The sequence below is a fragment of the Symphalangus syndactylus genome, chromosome 2 (genome assembly GCF_028878055.3).
Source record: "Symphalangus syndactylus isolate Jambi chromosome 2, NHGRI_mSymSyn1-v2.1_pri, whole genome shotgun sequence".
In the NCBI taxonomy this organism is placed as follows: Eukaryota; Metazoa; Chordata; class Mammalia; order Primates; family Hylobatidae; genus Symphalangus; species Symphalangus syndactylus.
In genome coordinates this window covers 39,132,147-39,157,404 of record NC_072424.2, presented here as the reverse complement: position 1 = coordinate 39,157,404, position 25,258 = coordinate 39,132,147, and the positions used below count along the sequence as shown (strand labels likewise).

General features: G+C 41.0%; 1 non-coding gene across 1 annotated transcript; it reads left to right on the top strand.

Annotated features, from left to right (window-relative positions):
* Positions 1–10,288: 10,288 nt before the first annotated feature.
* LOC129478086 (U7 small nuclear RNA) lies at positions 10,289–10,350 on the top strand. The gene has a single exon (XR_008656250.1). It is a non-coding gene; the product is annotated as a U7 small nuclear RNA (small nuclear RNA).
* Positions 10,351–25,258: the final 14,908 nt, after the last annotated feature.

The window sequence follows — 25,258 nt, the reverse complement described above, 5'->3', positions numbered from 1 at the left end:
AGTCAACTGTATTGAAGTATAATCTACAAACAATAAAACATACCCATTTTAAGCATATAGTTTGACAAGTTTCACATAAGTATATAGACATGTAACCACCACCAAACTGAACGAATAAGATATTTCTGTCCCCCCAAAAAGTTCCACTGTGGCTCTTTGCAGTAATTTCCCACCTCTGACACTAGGCAACTACTGATACATTTCCCTTTTCTAGAATGTTTAGAATTTTGTGTAATTGGAATTTCCCTTTCCAAAAATTTAATGTAAATGGAATCATGTAGCATGTATTCTTCTGTAAAAATGACCCATTTAAGACCAGGTGCGGTGGCTCATGCCTGTAATCCCAGCACTATGGGAGGCCAAGGTGGGTGGATCACCTGAGGTCAGGAGTTCAAGATGAGTCTAGCTAACATGGTGAAACCCTGTTTCTACTAAAAATACAAAAATTAGCTGGGTATTGTGGTGCACACCTGTAGTCCCAGCTACTCAGGAGGCTGAAGCAGGAGAATCGCTTGAACCCGGAAGGTGGAGGTTGCAGTGAGCCAAGATCGTGCCACTGCACTCCAGCCTAGGTGACTGGGTGAGACTCTGTCTCAAAGAAAAAATAATAATAAACCCACTCTTAAACAAGGATTTAAGGATTTAACCCCTTTGTAGAAATATAATAACTACAAAAGGTAGTAAAGCCTTTAAATATAACTTAAAGGGAAAAAAGGAACATAATATAAAGGAGGGAAGTTGCTCTACCAATAAGGGACAAAATGCTCAATTCTTGAAGATAGAAGAATCAATAGATAATCAAGCTCAGGAGACCTCAGTAAGGTCAACTTCAGTAGCAGGATGGTTTAGGTGGATCATTGTGGAAAATGAAAGCAGATAAAAACCATTCAGAAAAACGTGAAGGTAAGAAGGAAGGAAGAAGTAGAAAAAGCCAGGCAATCAGCGTCAAACCTTTTTTTCAGCCCTGTTTTGTCACTTACAAGCTGTATGACTTTAGGCAATTCGTGTGCCCCATATGATCCTGATTTCCTTGTCTATATGCTAAAGGCATTGGACTGCATACATGATTTCTGCATAGCTGCATTATTAGATATAAGTTTCACAAGGACAGGAACTTTGTCTTTTACTGCTGTGATCCCAGCATCCAGCAAAATGCTAGCGTTCAATATTTGTTGAATGAATGAATGAATCTAAGCTTTCTCTTCTAGCTCTACATCCAATCACTTTTGGCAGAATCATCTGACATGTTGTTGGTATCTCAGGCCTTGCCAGCCACCAATGAGTCTTGACCCAAACTACCCTCTTAGCCACATGACCCATGTACATGTGAAGACTAAAGGTGAATCTTGCCCACCCATTAAAAGCCATTGAGACAAACACTTCCCAATGTACTCAGAAAGAGAAACAACCTTCAGCCTCCCAGGAAAGCCAAGGGTGGAGAACAAAGTGGCAAATGATCTGAACCTATAATTTGTGGCAAGAAAATTTATGACATATGGGTCTTCTAATGGGGTACACTTAGTGGACAAATGAGACTGAAAGGTCAGGTGTGTGACCTTCTAGTGTTACTAAGATGTTTGTAAGCATCGTTTTCCTTGGCCTAACACATTTCACTCTGAAAGTTTGGCAGCCTCTATCACATGCCAAAAGACCTTACCCCAAAGGTTGCAAACTCAAATGCCTTCAGGGGCTGGATAAGTAATGAATAAATAGGAATATGCTGATATAGAATGTGAGAAGTGTAGTGAGCTTGAAAGTACATGCTTAAACTAAAATATACGAGTCAATTTTTAAAATGCTTTGCTGGTGAAAAGATTGCTTTTAGAATTAGGCCCCTGCGTTACCAGTTTTCTATTACATCACGATTGTATTCATGATGGTGGGAGTCTCTCCAGTGGCAGCTCTTAGAAAAGCCCTGAGCACACAGTAGGAATTTAATGAATACTTCTTGAGTTAACAGATTGTGTTTATGGACTGGGGTTTTATTGGAATGAAAAGTCTAAAGAAGTGAGTTCCTTTTATTATCTCTTCTCTCCACCTTGCTTCCCAGTAAAGTGCCTGCTCCAATTTCTAGTTGTTCCACACTTTCAGCTTGCCCACCTTGAAGCAAATTTGACATTCTAATTTTCATTTGTCAAGTCAAGCCCGCTTTTATGTCTCTGTCTCTGTCTCTCTCTCTCCCTCTCTTTCTTCTTCTTCTCCTCCTCCTCCTCCTTCTTCTTCTCCTTCTTCTTTCTTCTTTCTTCTCTCTTCTCTCTTCTTTCTTCTTTCTTCATCTTCCCATGTCCTCTTCCTCCCAGGAAAGAAGTTGGTTCACTTTATTCTGCAAACTTCCACCCACTTTTTGACCCTGGCATGCTGCATACCAGCTTTCTCTTTATTAACTCTCCAAGTTTGTGCTCCTGTTTCTATTACAAAAATTTCTCAGGGCCAGATGTGGTTGCTCACATCTGTAATCATGCCAGTTTGGGAGGCCAAGGTGGGAGGATCACTTGAGCCCAGGAGTTCGAGACATAGTGAGACCCTGTCTCTCCAAAAAGACAAAAAGATTAGCCGGTTGTGGTGGCAGGTGCCTGCAGTCCCAGCTACATCCAGGCTGAGGTGCAAGGATCACTTGAGCTCAGGAGGTTGAAGCTGCAGTGAGCAGTGATTGCAGCACTGCACTCCAGCCTGGATGACAGAGCAAGACCCTATCTCAAAAAAATTATCAGTAAACCTATTCACACCACTGTATTAATGACAATATGTTACTCCTCCAAGAATGCTTAGTTTCAAAGGGGATATAAGGGCACTACTGAACACAAAGGAACACATCCAGGCAGTGAAAAAAAAAACCCTAATATTTGGCCCACTCACCTCCTAGGTGACCCTCAGATCACAGTACCACTTTCATTGTGTCCATGGCTTAAAGACAATCGAGAGCCAGGTACATTTTCTTCTGCTATAAAGTAAGAAGAACAAAGCTGGACTGGCAGAAAGTTTAGTAATTATGTGCTTTGGTTTACATTCCAATTTTGCCTCTTGCTAGAAGATCTTGGGCAGGTTACTTAACCTGTCCATGCTTTAGTTTCCCTACCTCTAAGATGGAGATAATGATACATACCTTGTGGGTTGCTGTGAGGGTTGGGAGAGTTAATATATCTAAAGCCCAAGAAGAGAAGTTGGCACATAATTAGAATCATATGAGTGTTAGCTGTTATTGCTTGCAGATTAGGGCCAGTGGCTACTTACAAGGTTGGAGAGTTAAAAGGGCCTGCATTAAGACATTTAGCATGGTACTTCGCACACAGTAAATGTTCAATAAATTCCTATAGTTACTTAAGGGTATGGTAGCCTAAATAATGGCCCCTGTTTTCGTCAAGGTTATCCAGAGAAACAGAACCAATAGAGGAGATAGAAAGATAGCTATAGCTATAGCTATAGCTATAGATATAGATATAGATATAGATATAGATATAGATATAGATATAGATAGATCTCCTATATAATAGGATATGGCTGTAAACATAGTTGTCCTTATTTTAACAGCTTTCACCCTGAAAATGTGGCTGCCTCTATCACATCCCAAAAGACCTTGCCCCAGAGGTTGCAAACTCAAATGCCTTCAGGGGCTGAATAAGTAATGAATAAATTGGAAATATGCCAATATAGAGTGTGAGAAGTGTGGTGAGCTTGAAAGTACACGCTTAAACTAAAAAACAAATCGGATTCAATTTTTGAGATAGCTTTATATATATGAATGAGAGGAGAGACACAGAGGAGATTTATTGCAGGAACTGGCCCATTCAGCTATGGAGGCTAAGTCCCATAATCTGCCATCTGGCCTGAGAATTGAGTGGCTGATGGAGTAAGTGCTGGTCTGAGCCCTAAAGCCTGAGAACCAAGAGCATTGTTATCTGATGTCTGAGGGCAGGAGAAGATGGATATTTCAGTTTAAGCAGAAAGAGAGCGAATTTGCCCTTTCCTCCACCTTTTTCTTCTACTCAGGTGCTCAACAGGTTGCAGATGCACCCCCACATGGGTGAGGATGAGTCCGCCTTCCTCAGTCTACCGATTCCAGAAACACCCTCACAGACACATCCAGAAATAATGTTTTCCCAGCTATTTGGGCATCCCTTAGCCCAGTCAAGTTGACACATAACATAAAACATCACAGCCCCCCAAAAAATCCAGTTTCTCACCCTATGGAAACTGTGAATGTTTCCTTGCATGGGCAAAGGGGTCTTTGCAGGATCTTGAAATGAGGAAATTATTCTGGATCATCCAGGTAGGCCCTAAATTAATCCCGTGTCCTATAAGAGGGAGGCAGAGGATGATTAGTCTACAGAAGAGACACATGACAGAAGCCGAAAGAGGCAGGCTCAGAGGTAGAAAATGCTATGCCACTGGCTTTGAAGATGGAGGAAGGGGCTGCAAGCCAAGAAATAACAGCAGCCACCAGAGGCTGAAAGAGGCAAGAAACGGATTCTCCCCTGGAGCCTCCAGAAGGAACCAGCCCTACTGGCACCTGGATTTTAACCTCATAAGACTCAATTTGGACTTTGCACTTCCAGAACTGTAAGAGGATGAATTTCTGTTGTATAAAGCTATTAAGTTTGTGGCCATTTGTTACAGCAGCCACAGGAGACTAACACAGAGTGCTCATTTTATCCAGAGGCTCCTTTATAGCACAGTAGGATCTTCAAGGAAATCAGGGGAGCAAGAATGCTTTAGGGATAAACAGCTGTTAAGACTCTTTGGAGAAAACACATTTTGGTACCTCTCTTAACCACAGGGAGAATCCAGTTAAACTTTCTTTTGCCCTGGGTTTGGAGGGAAAGGAAGGAGCTGATGATCCCAATCTATTTGCAGCAATGCAAGAGTCAACAGCCAAAATGGTCATTTTTTGCAGTTTTTTAAAACAATAGAGTTTGTTATTTCTTTTCCAAATGCATCAGCAGGACCAGTGGAGAAGGTCTGGAAAGCAACAGCTAAGATTAGCTTCCAAGCTCCCACTGAGACCTTGAGTGGCTGTCAGCTCTGCAGGGAACAGCAGCAAACCCTCACGCAAATGGCCTATAAAAAAGGCCTTGTCAGAGGCACCTTGACCTGCCAGGGCTTCTCTGGTACTCTGATTCCCAGCGGCCCTCCCAGGGTTATGCTCCCTTGCATGATGTATTTCCCCTGCCTTTTTTAGAGCTGCATTATGCTTGCTCCAGGAAACAGCCTCTTCCTTCTCATAAACACAGCCTTGAGTTTCTGACCAAGCACCCTGCCACTCTGTGGCTCCTCATCCATCCATCACACCTTGCTGTCACCCTGGCCCCGATTGTGAAGAACTGGTCCAACTCCAGAAGTGAAGTCAGGGTGGGGAGAAGGAAGGGGCAAGCCGTGGGAGCAGCCGAGGTCAAACACACCCCAATTCCAGCCCACTGATGAATTCCTTGGAAGCTGGCTGGACTGCACAGTGAGCAAGCCTTTCCGATGACCCAGCAAGTATGTTGGAAAGGTCTTGATAAGGTCACCACCAGAGCTAGGCTTGGCATTTCCACTCCCTCAGCTGCATGTGCAGAGCTCAGGGATAGGCCAGATCAGAGATGCCAGGGAGAGACTGAATCCTGAAAATAGTGTGTACCCGTGTAAGAGAAGGGAGACCTAGTGAAAAACCCTGGTTCCTTATAAGCGGTATTATAGATATAGCTAAGGATGAGATTTGAAGGGTCAACATGACCCACTCACAACATATATGCTCCACTGGCTCTGGTAGTGCACCTGGAGTTTCCATTAATGATTTAAAAAGAGTTAACATGTATTGAATGCTGACCATAAAAGTGCCAGGCACTTTTCTCAGTGTCTCATTCAATCCTCTCCCTCATCCTGTCAGGTAGGTATCATTACTGCCTCATTTTACAGATGAGAAAATTGAGGTATGCTGTATAAGTTATGAACGGTCACAAAGCCAGTAAGTGGTAGAACTGAGATTCAAACCCAATGCAGCAACCCAGTGTCCACACTGTTTTCCATCATGCTATCCTGCTTCTCAGGAGCAGCCAAAACATTAAAGACAGGATAATTGATGCAGATATTATCTAGGAGTGTGAATACCAAAAAGTTATTTCCTCTGCTGCTCCCAGCACTTGCCCCTTCCTTCTCTCCCCCATGGGGAGAGAACTTATCCAACTCTCCTCTCTGGAGTTGGATAAGTTCTCCATAATCACAGCGAGAAGCATGGAGGAAGCCCTCCAGAATGCTAGAAATGTTCTATATCAGGGTCTGCATATTGGTTATACAGCATATATTGTGTAAAAATTCATCAAGCTGTGCACTTAAGATTTGTGTACTTTCCTGTATGTGCACAGTATATCTTAATTAAACATACAAACACACAATCTCCCTCATTCTCCCTTCTGCTCTCCGTTCCCTTCTCATTATTGCCAGGGCCTTCCTTATGAAATTTTGAATCATGCAGCTATTTAGGTAATTATGTGGTAGAGGGCAAAGAGTATTGTAACTTTGTCAATGTTTTTATTTAGGAAGAAGGAAGTTTGAAGGAACTACAACAGATTTGGTGCAATACGTACTTGCAAGAGAATGGAAGCTGGGGCTTGGAACAGCAGAGAGAGAGGAGTGTATGTCCCACTGCCTTGCCATGGTCAGGGGATGATCACCCCTGCAAAGGCGCATAAGGTGATGGAGTGATATAATATTTTATCCATACTGCACCCCTTTCATAATCCTTCAACCTGACTTTCCCCAAAAACACTCAGTGCAAAACATGCTCTCAGCTCTTATCACATCTAATGGCCTTTTCTCTCAGTTGTCATCCGCCTTGATGTCCTGTAACCTTTGGTCTTTTTTTTTTTTTTTTTTTTTTTTTTGAGGCAGAGTTTTGCTCTTGTTGCCCAGGCTAGAGGGCAATGGTGTGATCTCAGCTCACCACAACCTCTGCCTCCCAGGTTCAAGTGATTCTCTGGCCTCAGCCTCCTGAGTAGCTGGGATTACAGGCGTGCACCACCACGCCTGGCTAATTTTTGTATTTTTAGTAGAGATAGGGTTTCACCATGTTGGTCAGGCTGGTCTGGAACTCCTGACCTCGTGATCCGCCTGCCTCAGCCCAGCCACCTTTGGTCTTTTGACCAAGCCCTGCCTTCTTTGGTGGGACTCTTCATCTGACTTTAGTGGTACTACACTATCCTCTCATTCTCTCTCTCCAGTGCTTCTTCTCTGTCTCCTTCTTTTGACACTTCCTTCTTCTGATGACCCTAAACATGACTCTATATTAAGATTTCATCCTTGCCAGGTACGGTGGCTCATGCCTGTAATCCCAGCACTTTGGGAGGCCCAGGCAGGTGGATCACCTGAGGTCAGGAGTTCGAGACCAGCCTGACCAACATGGTGAAACTCCATCTCTACTAAAAATACAAAAAAATCAGCTGCGTGTGGTGGTGGGCACCTGTAATCCCAGCTACTTGGGAGGCTGAGGCATGAGAATTGCTTGAACCTGGGAGGCGGAGGTTACAGTGAGCTGAGATCACGCCATTGCACTCCAGCCTGGGCGACCCAGTGAGACTCCTTCTCAAAAAGAAAAGAAAAGAAAGAAAAGAAAAAAGAAAAGAAAAGAAAAGAAAAGAAAAGAAAAGAAAAGAAAAGAAAAGAAAAAAAGACTTCATCCTTGGCCTCTCCACATCTTACTCTCAATTCTGTCTCTATTCATCTCCTGCCATGGCCTCTACCTACCATCACCTCTATCTCAATGAGTCCTAACTCTACAGTTAGGACTCGTTGTAGATAATATATTATATTATCTATTATCCTATTATTATAGATATTTTTTCTGAACTCTAATCCTGCATCTCCAAGTGACTACTCAACACCTCTATCTAGAGGTTTTTCCAAAAGCAGCATGTGAAATGGATGGGTACTATCCTTCCCCATAATCAGCTCCAAGCCTGAATTCTTCCTTTCATCCCAGATCAAACCTTGGCATCTTCCCCGATGCTTCTTCCTCTTTTCCAATATCCAGTAAATCCCTACATCCCATAGCTCTTTCTTTGCAAAATCTCCCCAACCAGTTCTTTCTCCAAGGCAGATCCTCATCGGCTCATCTCAAACTCCTGGTAGGGTAGGCAGGGAGACTGGAGTCTTTGAAAAGGTAGTTCCTTACCCAAATACCTTCTTCCAAAGCCCAAAATTCCACATCACCAAATCGTCATATTGTGTAAAGTACCACCATCTCCTGCAGTCTTCTTTTAAGATGCAAAATTCTTAGGAGGAAGGACGTGGTTTTAAAGAAAGAAGATAAGTTTGAATCCCAACTCTGTTCTTTAGTGTGTGGCCTTTCAGCAAGTCCTGAGCTTCATGGAACCTTTGTTTTCTGGTATTAAAAACAAGGATACTAATTCTTCCCTAGCTACCTCACAGCTAATGTCGCTTTGAAGAGAAATTTTAAAAGACCTACGAGCTCTTCAATATGTATTATTTGGTTATGTTCCCAGCAACTTTGTGTAAATGGTTTTGCTGGTTCTCTAAGAGGAAGGACAAGGGTACTTCGTATTGAAGGATAAGGAGCCTGCCTGGTTCCACCGGTTTGCCTCAGAGCAGTGCTGTAACTCTATCACATAATTACATGTGTGTATAATACGTATCTATAATTATATGTATATGTACATATAAAATACATATATCATATAATATGTATATTATATATGTAATGTCATCTTAGAATGACATCTAAGATTATCTTTAAAAATAAACAAATTACACCTATTAGACATATGCATAATTATATATTATATAACATGATCACATATATATGTATACAATCACTTGTAATGGTACCAGATTATGAAGAAAACTGAGGAATAGTGGTCTACTAAAATCTAGAAATATCTGTAAATATATTTAGGTAAAATGTTGTGGTAGTTGGAAAGTATCTTAAAATACTCAGCAAAGAAAAAGAAATAGATGAAATGAAATGGAAAAATGTTAATAATTTTTAAATCTAGGTAGTGGATGTGTGGATGCTTATTATGATGTTGTATCTATTTTACATGTTTCAAAATTTGTATAATAAAAATTTGAATATCTTAAAGACAGAAGTAATTAATAATATTAAAATATTCATCATATGCTATTAACTTTTAAAATAAGCTATGAAACAATAAATAGAGTATGTTACCATACTTGTACCAAAAAACAAAAGGAAGAAAAGGAATATAAATTGTAGCACTGGCAGTAAACACCCACCAAGTTATCACTTTGTTATTATTGCTGGGTGGGATTGTGGTTTTTAAAAATCATCTCATTTTGCTTTTCCTATTTTGTAATTTTTATCTGATAATTATTTGCCTTTTGTTTAAATTGAGGAAAATGCTATCTAAAATTCAATAAATAACACCTATTAGATGAATATTTCAGAGACTGAGGATAACCTGTCTTGGTGAAACTGAAAAAAACAGGCACTTCCATTCCTATTTGATGAGAATGTAAACTATTATAATCTTTTTAGTGAGTAAATTGGCAATAACTATTAAAATTCTAAATGTTTGCTGGGCACAGTGGCTCACGCCTGTAATCCCAACACTTTGGGAGGATGAGGCAGGTGGATCATGAGGTCAGGAGTTCGAGACCAGCCTGGCCAACATAGTGAAACCCCGTCTCTACTAAAAATACAAAAAATTAGCTGGGCGTGGTGGTGGGCACCTGTAATCCCAGCTACTCGGGAGGCTGAGGCAGGAGAATCACTTGAACCAGGGAGGCAGAGGTTGCAGTGAGCCAAGATCATGCCACTGCACTCCAGCCTGGGCAATAGGGCGAGACTCCGTCTCAAAAAAAATTCTAAATATTTACGTCCTATTTTTCAGAAATAAATAAAAGAAGAACGAAAGAAAATAAAATCCCAAAAAGAAAAAGTGGAGACGAAATAACCCAGGGGGTCATCAATAATGGACTGGCTAAATCCATCATGGTTCATCCATACAATGGACTATTACGCAGAAGTATGTGAGGCAACAGTAAGCGATATTTGGTGCAGAGGTAGGTGCAGAAACCTTGTATAAAATGCTACCATTTGTGCAAAAGGTAAAAGGGAAGAAAAAAGGAATATGTGCTTATTTACTTGTACGTGGATAAAATGTTTCTGAAAGATACATTTTAAAAACTGATAACATTGGTTGACTCTAGAGAAGGAAACTAAAGGCTGGGTATGTGGGAAAATAGGATACTTACACATTTTGAAATTAGAAAAACATGAATTTAATGCCCATTCATATAAATAAACATAATTACAATTAAATACAAAATATAAAAATAGGGTTACAGCTCTTTTAGAATTTGTCTAGCAGATTTTTCAGTAAAAAAAAAAAAGTACAAAATATGGTAAAACAAAAAAGGGAGGGTATGGCATCAAGTCAGTATATTTCCAAATGAGTGCAATTACAAGAGAAAGAACAACCAGAATGACATCTAAGATCATCTTAAAAGCCTCTGGTTCCTTTTTTTTTTTTTTTTTTTTTTTTTTTTTTTTTTTTTTTTACCATGATTCTACCAATCGAGGCTGCTAGAAGTATTATAACAATAGTTTTTATTACTTGCCCCATGGCACAGGTTTTAATGATGGGTTTGGAAATCAGGGTTCTAGCCTTGCATTACCCATGGTAGCACAACAGGAGATGACGGGTTTCTCCATCATTCTTCCTTATAATCACGCTTTGACCCTCCCCTCCAGGACCAAGCCTTTTCCAAATATTCAGAACTTTATTGAAAGGGGCAAAACCTGATGAGGCAACTTGTATACAGTTTTCTCTAGTGCCTCTGTGAGTACATAATCCATTGGGCAGATCACCTGTTGACGTTTCCTTTCCTTCAAGACCCCAGACTTCTGGGCTCCCACTCTTCTCTTGGGAGATGTGTACTTAAGGCTTTGGAGCTAGCTGTCCATTAGGCCAGGCAAACGCAAAGCTCAGAGAATGCAATCTGGAGCAAATATAGGCTGATTGGCTTGGGGGTTTTTCTGTACATGTGTCAGCTTGATTAGCCCCAAGGTGCCTTCCAATTCTAACATTCTGCTGCTCTAGAAATCCAGGATTTCCTTTATTACCCCAAGTGACTGAAAAGTTAGCTGAACAGCTAGACATACATAATGTCCTTGATTTTTGCATCTTCTTACACAGGTCTGGCTCTTTTCTGAAATAAAAATTTTATGTTAGGATCCAGAGTTTAACCTCACACCATAGCCCTACCTTTGTTTGTTTGTTATTTAGTTTTTTTCACCTCCCAATTATAAGAAAGGTAGAGTAATAGAATCAAGAAGCTGAATTCCAAGCCAGCAATGGGGAAAGCTGAGAGCCAATCCAATGTGTACCATAGAATCCTCAAAGTCTCAGAACAAGCAGCATCAAGCAGGAAAATGGAAGATGCCTCCCTGAGAATTTGACCAGACCAAGAGGAAATACCTACAGATTCTGACATTGAAGGTTATGCAACCAACAGCTCACCCAAATCACAATACAGTGAGGTGCAGAGTCAGAAGTTCCACTCCTCTTTGAGGTTCCCATCAGCACATTTAGATCAGATCTTAATCAGAAGTCTACATACATTCAAGTAGCACTAGACATCCAAGGAAAGCCATTATCATGAAATACAAAGATTAAAAAAAAGTCAAATGTAACTTGAAAGATACAGCAATTATGCAGAGAGAAGAAAACAAAACTATCAATATTACCTTCAGAGAAAGAAGATATTGCAACCAGGAAACAGGAACAGAATGTTGTGTTTCAACAAAGCAGCATTCAGAGAACAAAATAAAAAGGAGCTCATAAAATTAAAAACATGAAAGCAACAATGAAAAACTCAGCTATTGAACAGGATACTACATAGAAAGTCTTCCAGAAAGTTAAGAAAAAAGTCAAAGAGGTTGAAAAAAGTCAAAGAGGTTAAAAAAAATGACAAAATAAGGAAAACGAAGGGCCAGCCCAAAAGATCCAATATCCAAATAATTGAAGAGGAAAAGAAAAAAATAGAGGACAAAAACCAATAAAATAACCCGAAAACATTTAGCAAACTGAGGGACATGAATTGATAGGCAGAAAGGATCCCTCAAGTGCTTAACACAACAGATGAAAATAGACCCACAGGATGGCACATTATGGTGGAATTTCACAATATTGAGGGGAAAGAAAGCTTCTACAAGAGTCCAGAGAAAGCGAAGGTGATTTAGGGATGATTAGGACTTCTCGACACTTAACATGGGAAGCTAGAAGACCATGGAACCATGTTTTCAGCCTGTAATCCCAGTACTTTGGGAGGCTGAGGCAGGAGGATCTCTTGAGACCAAAAGTTTGAGAACAGCCTGGTTAACATAGTGAGACCCTATCTCTAAAAAGAAAATAAAAGAATTTAAAAAGGGGAAAGGCTGGGCGCGGTGGCTCATGCCTGTAATGCTAGCATTTTGGAAGGCCAAGGTGGGTGGATCATGAGGTCAGGAGTTTGAGAATATCCTGGCCAACATGGTGAAACCCCGTCTCCACTAAAAATACAAAAATTAGCCTGGCGTGGTGGCACGCCTGTAGTCCCAGCTACTCGGGAAGCTGAGGCAGGAGAATTGCTTGAACCCTGGAGGCGGAGGTTGCAGTGAGCCAAGATCGCGACACTGCACTCCAGCCTGGTGACAGAGTGAGACTCAGTCTAAAAATAAATAAATAAATAAATAATAAATACGTACATACATACATAAAAAATCACCCAGGCATGGTGGTGTGCACCTGTACTCCCAGCTACTTGGGAGGGTGAGGCACGAGAATTGCTTGAACCCAGGGGGCGGAGGTTGCAGTGAGCGGAGATCGTGCCATTACACTCCAGCCTGGTGACTGAGCAAGACTCTGTCTCAAAAAAAGGGGGCGCAGACAGATTTCCAAATAATGAAGAAAAATCATTTTCCAAACAAAAATTCTAGATCTAAACAATCCATCTATTAAAGATAAGGGTAGAATAAAAGTAATTCTAAGCTATTCAAGGTCTTAGATTGTTGATATCCCATGTATCCTCCCTTTTTCAAAAAGCTCTTGGAAGCAGTGTTCCTACAAAATAAGGCAGTAATCATGAAAAGAATGTGGGACACAGGAGAGCGGTGAGCCAGCATCGGAGAGGGGTGAAGGCAGTCCCGAAGAGACTGATGGAGAGTCTAAAAGAACAGTGTTGTTCCCATGAAGAGGGGTCTTGCCCATTGTCTTGTCCAAGATGGTGCAGGTAAACTCTCGGGAAAGCTACAGCAGGACTATGACTCAGAGGCTCTGTTCACCTTATCTCCTCCTGAGCGCCATCATCTAATAGTGACAATATTGTTCTTTTCATAGGCAGCTAGATTTATGTTTGAGACTCAGGTTTTTTCCCCAGAACTTTGGCAATAGGGTGTTTAGAGAGACACAGATTGAAAAATTCTAAGGAAATAGGCAACACAATAATATCTGGGGGTAAAGGAAGGCACACTATGAAAGAAGGGAACTTCTAAGTCCCAGCAATGGTTTATTTCTCTACCTGGGTGGTGAGTTAAATGTTTATATTCTTGTTGTTATTAAAACTGAACATATGTTTTATATACTCCTTTCTATTTAGTACACACATATGCACAATAACTACATAGAAGAAAAAATCCATACTCTTAATACCTAGTCACAGGTATTAACATTTTCAAGTATTTCCTTTTATCATTTTTCTGTGTACTTGACGTAACTGAGATGATACTGTGCATACATTTTTGATATGTTCTTTTTTTTTGAGACGGAGTCTTGTTGTGTTGCCCAGGGCTGGAGTGCAGTGGCACTATCTCTGCTCACTGCAAGCTCCACCCCCGGGTTCATGCCATTCTCCTGCCTCAGCCTCCCCAGTAGCTGGGACTACAGGCGGCCGCCACCACGCCCGGCTAATTTTTTTTGTATTTTTAGTAGAGACGGGTTTCACAGTGTTCACCAGGATGGTGTCGATCTCCTGACCTCGTGATCCGCCTGCCTCAGCTTCCCAAAGTGCTGGGATTACAGGCATGAGCCACCGTGCCCGGCCTGATATATTCTTTTGTGAGAACTGTTTAACATAAGCAACTTACGTTAAATTCTTTGCGTACTTATCATTTTAGGAACCATGTAATATTGCACTGAAACTCTTCCCTATTTCAAAGAGTATAACTCTTGGGAATGACATGACTGAATCTTTGTGTTGGTAACAGCTTGTATGTGAAAATGCTTGCAGGGAAATTCAGAATATCTTCTCACCACCTCATCACCCTGTCAAAACCACACACCTCCTTGATGGTCCAGTTCAAACCCCACCTCCTCCATGAATCATTCCCTGACCTCTGCAGAGAAGCCCTCTCCTCTAACCTTCCAGAATCCAGAGTTCTTGTCTATTCTGGCTTTTGTTTTTTTTTTCAAGATAGGGTCTCACTCTGTTGCCCTGGCTGGAGTGCAGTGGTGTGATCATGGCTCACTGCAACCTCCACCTTCTGGGCTCAGATGATCCTCCTACTTCAGCCTCCAGAGTAGCTGGGATTACAGGTGTGTGCTTCCACACCTGACTAGTTTTTGTGTTTTTTTTCTAAGGATGGGGTTTCACTATGTTGACCAGGCTAGTCTCGAACTCCTGGGCTCAAGCGATTCACCTACCTAGGTCTCCCAAAGTGCTGGGATTACAGGTGTCAGCCACCATGCCAGACCAGCTACTCTGCCTCTTTTTAAAGCTTTTTATGTGCTCATTTCTTTTCTCTCTGGTACACTATAAGTTCCTGGGAACAGAAATCTGTCTGTAAAGGGGCTGGAATATACTAAGTGGGCCGTAACTAATAAGTAAATAAATTTGGAAGGCTGTTTTTTTATTTGCTTTAATATCCTGCATTACAAATAGTATATATGATTAGGTCATTTATGAGCTTTCACTCAAATTGAAGGTTCTCAAGTGGAAACCTTCTGCTTGTTCATAAATACCACATTCAGAAACTAGGAGTATGACCACTCCTGCTGTCTCTGATAATGGATTTTATATTTGCGTTGAGGGCTGGGTTAAGCAATGGTTGAGTTCTAAAAATAACATTTATGTTTATTGAGGGCCTATTACGTGCCAGACACCAGCCCAAGAAGTTTTCATGCATCTGTAATTTAGTTCCTATAGTAACACTATAAGGTAAACCACTGAGTTTTCTCATTTTACAGCTGAGGAAATGAAGTCATCTGCAGGGAGTCAACTAGGTTGTACGTGGAGGAATTAGAAATCTAACTCAGCTACACATGATTCTCGTATTTCTCACTTCTGAGCAAGGCTGCCTCCTCAGATATAAAAGTATAAAATCTAGGATTTGGCTTCCAACTCTCAGTTCCATATTGAAAATCATTCTCCATCAAATGGCTGACACTTGTGAATATATATTTTATTGATAAATACAAAGAATATTAGATAATATCTAGAAGAGAAATAAGAAAGAAATCCACAGTTTCACCACCTAACAATTACCGTCATTTTAGAGTGTTCTCTTCCAGTCTTTCCCCATATGTATACCTTTAAAAAGAAAAAAATAGGCCAGGCCCGGTGGCTCATGCCTGTAATCCCAGCACTTTGGGAGGCCAAGGTGGGCAGATCACCTGAGGTCAGGAGTTCGAGACCAGCCTGGCCAACATGGTGAAACCCCATCTCTACTAAAAATACAAAAAATTAGCCGGACGTGGTGGCAGTTGCCTGCAATCCCAGCTACTCAGGAGGCTGATGCAGGAGAATCACTTGAACCTGGGGGACGGAAGTTGCAGTGAGCCAAGATTGCATCATTGCACTCCAGCCTGGGCAACAAGAGTGAAACTCTGTAAAAGAAAGAAAGAGAGAAGGAAGGAAGGGAGGAAGGAAGGAAGGAAAGAAAGAAGGAAGGAAGGAAGGAAGGAAGGAAGGAAGGAGGGAGGGAGGGAGGGAGGGAGGGAGGGAGGGAGGGAGGGAGGGAAGAAAGGAAGGAAGGAAGGAGGGAAGGAAGGAAGGAAGGAAGGAAGGAAGGAAGGAAGGAAGGAAGGAAAGAAAGAAGGAAGGAAGGAGGGAGGGAGGGAGGGAGAGAGGGAGGGAAGGAAGGAAGGAAGGAAGGAAGGAAGGAAGGAAGGAAGGAAGGAAAGAAGGAAAGAAGGAAAGAAAGAAAAAAACATCCTCAGATAGTTGTGTGTGTGCTTTTAAGCAGAAGAGTCTGCTTAGCGGTAGGGTGAAGACAAGAGTAGCAGCGAAGACAAACTTCAGCTATTCTACCACCTGGGGCTCATCTGACATCAGATAGAAACATGAAAACATAACAAAGATTAAAGGGCAATTAACACAGATCTGATTGCCTGCACTGAGATGGCTTGTGTGTAGCAGGGGCTCCTGGATGAGAAGGGGGCAGAAGTTAATAGAGCTGACTTGTGCCTTGAGAGTCATATCTTATGTATTCAGCTGCTGACTGTGCAGCAGAGTGTAATATAGTTTACTAGAAAATGTTGATCTTTAGCTGCATTCTTAATTCTTAACTTTTCAGTTATTGAAAGCCCATTTTTCTGGTAAAAACATTAGGGAAATCCTTCTGCCCCATCCTCCTTCTCCCACTCCCTGATAGGCAGAAGAGTGGTTTCCAAAGATGCCACACCCTAATCTCTGGAAGATGTGAATATTTTACCTTACATAGCAAAATTTTGCACTGTGATTAGAAGTACCGACCTTGGTATGAGGAAATTAACCTGGATTACCCAGGTGAACTCAATTCAATCACATCAAATTTTTTTCTTTTCTTTTTTTCTTTTTTTTTTAGAGTCTCGCTCTGTTGCCCAGGCTGGAGTGCAGTGGTGCAGTCTTGGCTCACTGCAACCTCCACCTCCCGGGTTCAAGCAATTCTCCTGCCTCAGCCTCCCAAGTAGCTGAGATTACAGGCACCCGCCACCACACCTGGCTAATTTTTGTATTTTTAGTAGAAACAGGGGTTTCACCATGTTGGCCAGGCTGGTCTCGAACTCCTGACCTCAGGTAATCCACCCGCCTCGGCTTCAAGTGCTGGGATTACAGTCATGAGCCACCGTGCAAAACCACATCAATTCTTAAAAGCAACGAACTTTTCCAATCTGTGGTCACAGAGGGATATGACTACAGAAGGTCAGTGAGAGAACCACAGAGATGGCAGCGTGAGGACTTGGCCTATCATGGCTGGCTTTGAAGATGGAAGCAGGGGGCTACCAGCCAAGGAATGTAGGTAGCCTCCAGAAGCTGGAAAATTCAAAGAAATGGATTCTTCCGTAGAGCATCCAGAAAAGCTTATACCTTGATTTTAGCCATGTGAGATCTGTGTCAGATTTCTGACCTACAGAATTGTAAAATTAAAAATTTGCATTTCCAACAGATGAAAGGCAGAAGAAATTGTGTTCTGTACAGCAAAAGAACAATTAACAAAGTGAACAGACCTCACACAATGGGAGAAAATATTTTCAAACTATCTATCTGACAATGGATTAATAATCAGAAGATATAAGGAGCTTAAACAACTCAACAGGAAAAAATTTAATTACCAATTTTTTAAATGAGCAAAAGGTCTGAAGAGACATTTTTTTTTTTTTTTTTTTTTTTTTGAGACAGAGTTTTGCTTTTGTTGCCCAGGCTGGACTGCAATGGTATGATCTCGGCTCACTGCAAACTCCACCTCCCAGGTTCAAGTGATTCTCCTGCCTCAGCCTCCCCTGTAGCTAGGATTACAGGCTCCAGCCACCATGCCCAGCTCATTTTTGTATTTTTAGTAGAAACAGGGTTTCACCATATTGGCCAGGCTGGTCACGAACTCCTGACCTCAGGTGATCTACCCACCTTGGCCTCCCAAACTGCTGAGATTCTTAAAAGAAGACATATAAACAGCAAACAGACATCTGAAAAGGTGCTCAACATCATTGATCATCAGAGAAATGCAAATCAAAACTATAATGAGATATAATTTCACCCCAGTTAAAATGGCTTATATCCTAAAAACAGGCAATAACAAATGCTGGCAAGGATGTGGAGAAAAAGGAACCCTTGTACACTGTTGGCAGGAATGTAAATTAATACAACCACTACGGAGAACAGTATGGACATTCCTCGAAAAACAAAAAAACAGAACTATTATATGATCCAGCAATCCCACTGCTAGGTATTAATATACACCCAAAAGAAAGAAAACCAGTATATCAAAGAGATATCTGCACTCCTATGTTTATTGCAGCACTATTCACAATAGCTGTATTAGCAGTTCTAGCTCTGCTAATAAAGACATACCCAAGACTGGATAATTTATAAAGGAAAGAGATTTAATTGACTCACAGTTTCACATGGGTGGGAAGGCCTCACAATCATGGTGGAAGGCAAAGGAGGAGCAAAGTCACATCTTGCATGGTGGCAGGCAAGAAGAGCTTGTGCAGGGACCTCCTATTTATAAAACCATCAGATCTTCTGAGACTTATTCATTCACTACCACAAGAACAGTATGGGGGAAACTGCACCCATGATTCAATTATCTCCACCTGGTCCTGCCCTTGACATGTGAGGATTATTACAATTCAAGGTGAGATTTGGGTGGGGACACAACCAAACCGTATCAATAGCCAAGATTTGGAATCAACCTAAATGTTCATCAACAACCAGTAGATAAAGAAAGTGTGATACATATACACAATGGAGTACTATTCAGCCATAAAAAATAATGAGATCCTGTCATTTACAACAGCATGGGTGGAACTGGAGGTCCTTATGGTAAGTGAAATAAACCAGGCACAGGAATACAAACTTCTCATGTTTTCACTCATTTGTGGGAGCTAAAAATTAAAACAATTGAACTCATGGAGACAGACAGTAGAATGATGGTTACCAGAGGCTGGGAAGAGTGGTGGGTGGGTGTGAGGAGTGGGGGTGGTTAATGGGTACAAAAATATAGTTAGAATGAATAAGATCTAGTATTTGACAGCAAAACAGGGTGACTACAGTCAACAGTAATTTATTGTACATTGTAAAAATCACTAAGAGTGTAATTGGAATGTTTATAACACAAAAAAGAATAAATGCTTGAGGTGATGGATACCCCATTTACCCTGATGTGAGATGTGATTATTACACATTGTAGGCATGTATCAGAATATCTCATGTACCCCATAAATATACACACCTGCTATGTACCCATACAAATTTTGTAAATAAATTGTTAATTGCAATTTATAGATACACAGAATATTATTCAGCCATAAAAAAGAAGGAAATCCTGCCATTTGCAACAACATGGATGAACTCTGAGGGCATTACGCTAAGTGAAATAAGTCAGACAGAGAAAGACAAATACTGTACGATCTCACTTATATGTGGAATCTAAAAGAGCTGAACTCATAGAAAAAGAGAGAAGAATGGTGGTGGCCAGGGGCTGGGGCCTGGGGGAAATGAGGAGATGCTGGTCAAAGGGTATGAACTTTAGTTATAAGATAAATAAGTTCTGGGGATTTAATGCACAGCATGATGAGTATAGTTAATAATACAGATGTTCCTCAACTTACAATACAGTTACACCCTGATAAACTCAACACAAATTGAAAATATCATGTCAGAAATGAATTTAATATACCTAACCTACCAAACATCATAGCTTTAGCTTAGCCTACCTTAAACGTGCTCAGAACACTTTTGCCTAGGTTGGGCAAAATCATTGAACACAAAGCCTATCATATAATAAAGTATTGAATATCTTGTGTTATTTACTGAATACTGTGCTGAAAATGAAAAAAAGAATGGCTGGATGAATATTAATGTACACATTAAGTCGCAAAGTCATAAAGTTGAAAAAGTGTGAGTTGAACCATCATAAGTCAGGTACTGTGTGTACTGTATTGTACACTTGAAATTTGCAAAGAGAGTAGATCCAAAACTTTCTCCCCATATACACCAAAAAAATGGGAGAGGGGGCAGGAATTTTCCTTTTAAGTCATGGTGGTAATTTGTTACAGTAGCAATAGAAAACTAATCTCTCTGTCTCTCTCTCTCTCTGTCTCTCTCTCTCTCTCTGTCTCTCTCTCTCTCTCTGTCTCTCTCTCTCTCTCTCTCTGTGTGTGTGTGTGTGTATGTGTGTGTGTGTGTGTGTCTGTGTGTGAATTATGTATTTACTGACTAGTGTATGTGACTACTGTATGCTTAATTCACCAGTCCTTCATAGATCCTTAATATCCTCCAATGGAGACCATCTCAGTGACTGCAACAAGTTTCCCAGGCTTCAACTTCCAGATCTTCAAATCTACTCATCTCAAAAAGAAAACAAGAAAAGAAGTGGAAACTCTAGAAGCCACTCTCTGTACTGTCTAAAGGGACTAGTGACAGAAACCTTGTCTGTCTGCTGAATCCCCAATGCCTAGAAGAGTGCGTGGTACGTAGTGGTGACTCAATGAACATTTGTTGATTGACTGCTTGATTGAGGAATAGTAATATAGCAGTGTGTATCTTTTACCAAAGCCATGTACTGGAGCCCTTTGCTGCTGCAGACTCTGAGTCTCATCATGACCTCATCTTCCTCCAGGGAGAGAGATGAATGCAAATGACCCACTAGGGTAGAGCTGGGGTTGAAATAAACCCAGGAGTAGCTCTGCTTGGCCAATGAATACTTTGTGTAAGTGTAGCTTATGCTGTGCATGGAGATATATATACAAAGCTTCCTTAGTTATTTATTCAATCAAAATTAAGAGTCTACTGTATGTAGCAGTCTCTGCCACATTCTAAGAACACAAAGATATATAGGACACAGCCACTGTCATCCTAGCATTAACAACCTAGGAATGGCTGTAGGCATCCTTACAATGTGGTGGACACTCTTTTACATACAACAATCTCATTTAAATATTAGAACAGTAACCAGATAAGTGGGTATTAGTCCCACTTTATGGATGAGGAAACTGAAGTTCAGAAAGTTAAATAACTTAGACAAGTTACTTAGCAAGTAAATGGTTCATGCCAGGTTTAGAATTCAGGTTTATCTGGCTCCAAAAGCACATAGTAGCTATTGACATTGCACAGTAACCTACAGTTTGCAAGCCACTTTTATTACACATTATCTTACTCCATCCAACAAAGGTTATTAAATAGGTATTACTATACCCATTTTACCAAACAGAAAACTCAAACTCAATTTTTCTACCCAAGTCACAAAGTTCTTCAGTGACAAAAACAGAATTGGAACCCAGATATTTTGTCTCTAGCCCCTATTCCCTTTCCACTCTGCCATGGTTTCATTAATCTCTGAATTCTTCACACAGACCCACCTGCTATCATGAGTGTGATCTAAGACCCTGATGAAAGCACATGGGAGAATATAAATAAGGCGAACAAGACTGCTAGAGTTGAAGCTCATGCCAGGTGAACATTTATTAGTTAGAGCTGGGTTTACTCTGTGCTATCAATTATAATCCCTTGCTTGATCTGGGGCTAACAATTTCATAGCTATCTTCAAGTGTCCTATTGGGTGTATCTTACCCATCTCTTAACATTTGGAACAAGCCCCACTTTGTTCAACACTTTAATATTATAATAGTGTTCATCAAAGCTCATGGTCTAACTAGTTACCTATTACAACAGAGAAGACAGGTCTCCAATTAATCAATATACTAAAAGCTCTTCTCCTCCATTCCAATAAGACTTTGGCCTTGGCAACTGCACAAATATCAAATTAGGTCTGGATCAAAAGAATTAATGGTTATCAAGGTTACTTAAGATTGATACTGATTAGGCCAGGCATGGTGGCTCATGCCTGTAATCCCAGCACTTTGGGAGGCTGAGGCAGGAGGATTGCTTGAGCTCAGGAGTGTGAGACCAGCCTGGGCAACATAATGAGACTCTCATCTCTACAGAAAAAAAATAATAATTAGCCAGGCTCCCACTTCAACCCAAGAGTTGAAGCTGCAGAGTTATGATCATGCCACTGCACTTCAGCCTGTCTAAAAAAAAAACAAAACAAAACGAGACAAAACAAAACAAAACAACTGATAGTGAATGGAGAATGTATCTGTGAAAATTCCTGAAGAGGAGTGATCATTTCTTGTTTTCATTTCTGTAGCTTTCATCGCATCTAGGTCAACACCTGGTCCATGGCAAGTAATTACTCATTGAGTGAAAGCTCCAAATATGCCAACTCAGGAAGACTCTGTAAAGGATCATAGAACCTAGGAACACCTGAAAGCAAATGGAAGCCAGTGCTTCAAGAAGAAAAAGTTATATCCGCCTTGCCACTGACCATGTGGTTACACCCTGAACTCATCACCACCAAGTGTAAGAATTAAACTTGGCATTTAAGTCTAGTGGACTACCTCTTCCACAAACAATGTGGTCTTCAACAAGTTTCTCTTATTGTGTGTAAAATATAGGGTCAGGGTAGGAATGGGGATTCAGATTAAATACAGGATTAATTTCAGTTAATTCCTGAAGTATTTTCAGAGCCTTTGCCAGCACTTTGGGAACCTTCACCAAGATGCCCCATCTCCACTTCCATCTCTGCTATTCTCACATGCCTCACCTGCTGTGCCCACCAATGTCACGTACACCACCTGCAAGCAGTCTCCACAGAAAAGCCTAGACTCCCTGCTTTCCCATCCACCTCCCAGCTCTCCAAGGAGATCTTCCTTTCATCATCCAAGCAGCCAACCAAAGTGTTGGTGCTAATCCATGAGGATCAGATGCAGTGATTCTTACACTTTTGTGTGAAAAAAATCCTCTGAGCATTAAGATGAAAATGCAGCATTCTGGATCTACCCACAGAGGAGGTCTTAGAAGGAGAAGGGACTCTAGAATCTTGTAACAAACACCCCTAGAAGATTCTGATGCAGATGATCTAAATATCACCCTTTCAGATGAAGTGATCTAGGTTTTGATCCTAGACCACATGTTCTTCACCTGGCAGTTTATGAATTCCCAAGGGATCTGAGGACCAAATCCAGGTCCTTAGTTAAGTCCATGAACTTAAAAAGGGAAAAATACAGGCATACCTCAGAGATATTGTAGATTCTGTTCCAGACCACTGCACTCAAACTAATGGTGCAATAAAGTGAGTTATACAAATTTTTTTGTTTCCCAATGCAAATAGAAGTTATGTTTTCACTATATTATAGTCTACTGAGTGTGCAAGAGGACTGTACATTCCATAATTTAAAAATACCTTATTGCTAAAAAAAAATGCTAACGATCATCTGAGACTTCAGCAAGTCATAATCTTTTTGCTGGTAAAGGCTTTTGCCTTGACATTGATGGTTCTTTTGACTGATCAAGGTGGTGGTTGCTGAAGGCTGGCATGGCTGTAGTGATTTCTTAAAAGAAGATGACAATCAAGTTTGCCATATCAATTGACTCTTCCTTTCACAAAAGGTTTCTCTGTAGCATGCAATGCTGGTTGATAGCATTTTACCTACAGTAACTTTCAAAATTGGAGTCAATTCTCCCAAATCCTGCCACTGCTTTGTCAACTAAGTTTATGGAATATCCTAAATCCTTTGTTGTCATTTCAACAATGTTCACAGCATCTTCACCAGGAACAGATTTCATCCCAAGAAACCACTTTCTTTCTTTCCTTCTTTCTTTTCTGAGATGGAGTCTTGCTCTGTTGCCCAGGCTGGAGTGCAGTGGTGTGATCTCAGCTTATTGCAACCTCCACCTTCCTGGGTTCATGCCATTCTCCTGCCTCAGCTTCCCGAGTAGCTGGGACTACAGGCGCCTGCCACCACGCCCAGCTATTTTTTTTTGTATTTTTAGTAGAGATGGGGTTTCACCGTGTTAGCCAGGATGGTCTTGATCTCCTGACCTCATGATCCGCCTGCCTCCCAAAGTGCTGGGATTACAGGCATGAGCCACCGCGCCCAGCCAAGAAACCACTTTCTTTGCCTATCTATAAGAACCAACTTGTCATCCACTCAAGCTCTGTCCTCAGATTGCAGCAGTTTAGTCATAGCTCCACTTCTAATTCCAGTTCTTTTGTTATTTCCACCACATCTACAGTTATTTCCCTCACCAAAGTCTTGATCCTCTCAAAGTAATCCATGAGGCTTGGAATCAGCCTCTCCCAAACTTCTGTTAATGTTGATATTTTGACCTCCTCCCATGAATCACAAATGTTTTTAACAGCATCTAAAATGGTGAATCCTTTCCAGAAGGTTTTCAATTGACTTTGCTCTGATCCATCAGAGGAATCACTATATATTGGTAGCTATAGATATAGACTTAGACACTGAGTTTCTTAAATAAGACTTGAAAATGGAAATTACTCCTTGATCCATGGGGCGCAGAATGGATACTGTGTTAGCAGGCATGAAAATAACATTATCTCCTTGTACCTCTCCATAAGAGCTCTAGGTGACCAGGTCACTGTCGATGAACAGTAATATTTTGATTTTTTTTTTTTTTTTTTTTTTTTTTGCTGAGCAGCAGATCTCAACTGAGGCCAAGGTGGGCAGATCGCCTGAGGTCAGGAGTTTAAGACCAGCTTGACAAACATGGAGAAACCCTGTCTCTACTGAAAATACAAAATTAGCCGGGCGTGGTGGCGCTTGCCTGTTATCCCAGCTACTTGGGAGGCTGAGACAGTAGAATCGCTTGAACCCGGGAGGTAGAGGTTGCGGTGAGCTGAGATTGTGCCATTGCACTCTAGCCTGAGCGACAAGAGCGAAACTCTGTCTCAAAAAAAGAAAAAAAAAAATTTAGTAAACCATGCTATAAACAGATGTGCTGTCATCCAGGATTTGTTGTTTCATATACAGAGCACAGGCAGAGTAGATTTAGCATAATTCTTAAGGGCCCTAGGATTTTTGGAATGGCAAATGATCTTTGGCTTCAACTTAAAGTCACCAGCTGCATTAGCCCGTAACAAGAGATTCAGCCTGTCATTTGAAGCTTTGAAGCCAAGCATTGACTTCTGCTCTCTCATGATCAAAGTCCTCAATGGTCTCTTCTTCCAAGAGAAGGCTGTTTTATCTACATTGAAAATCTGCTGTGTGAACCCAGGAAGCAGAGGCTACAGTGGGCCGAGATCGTGCCATTGCACTCCAGCCTGGGTGACGGCGAGACTCCGTCTCAAAAGAAAAAAAAGAAAGAAAAAAGAAAAGAAAAAGAAAATCTGCGGTTTAGTGTAGCCACATTCATCAATTATCTTAGCTTGGTTTTCTGAATAACTTAGTGCAGCTTTTGCATAAGCATTTGCTGCTTCACCTTGCATTTTTTTACATTACAGAGATGGCTTCTTTCCTTAAATCTCATGAACCAACCTCTACTA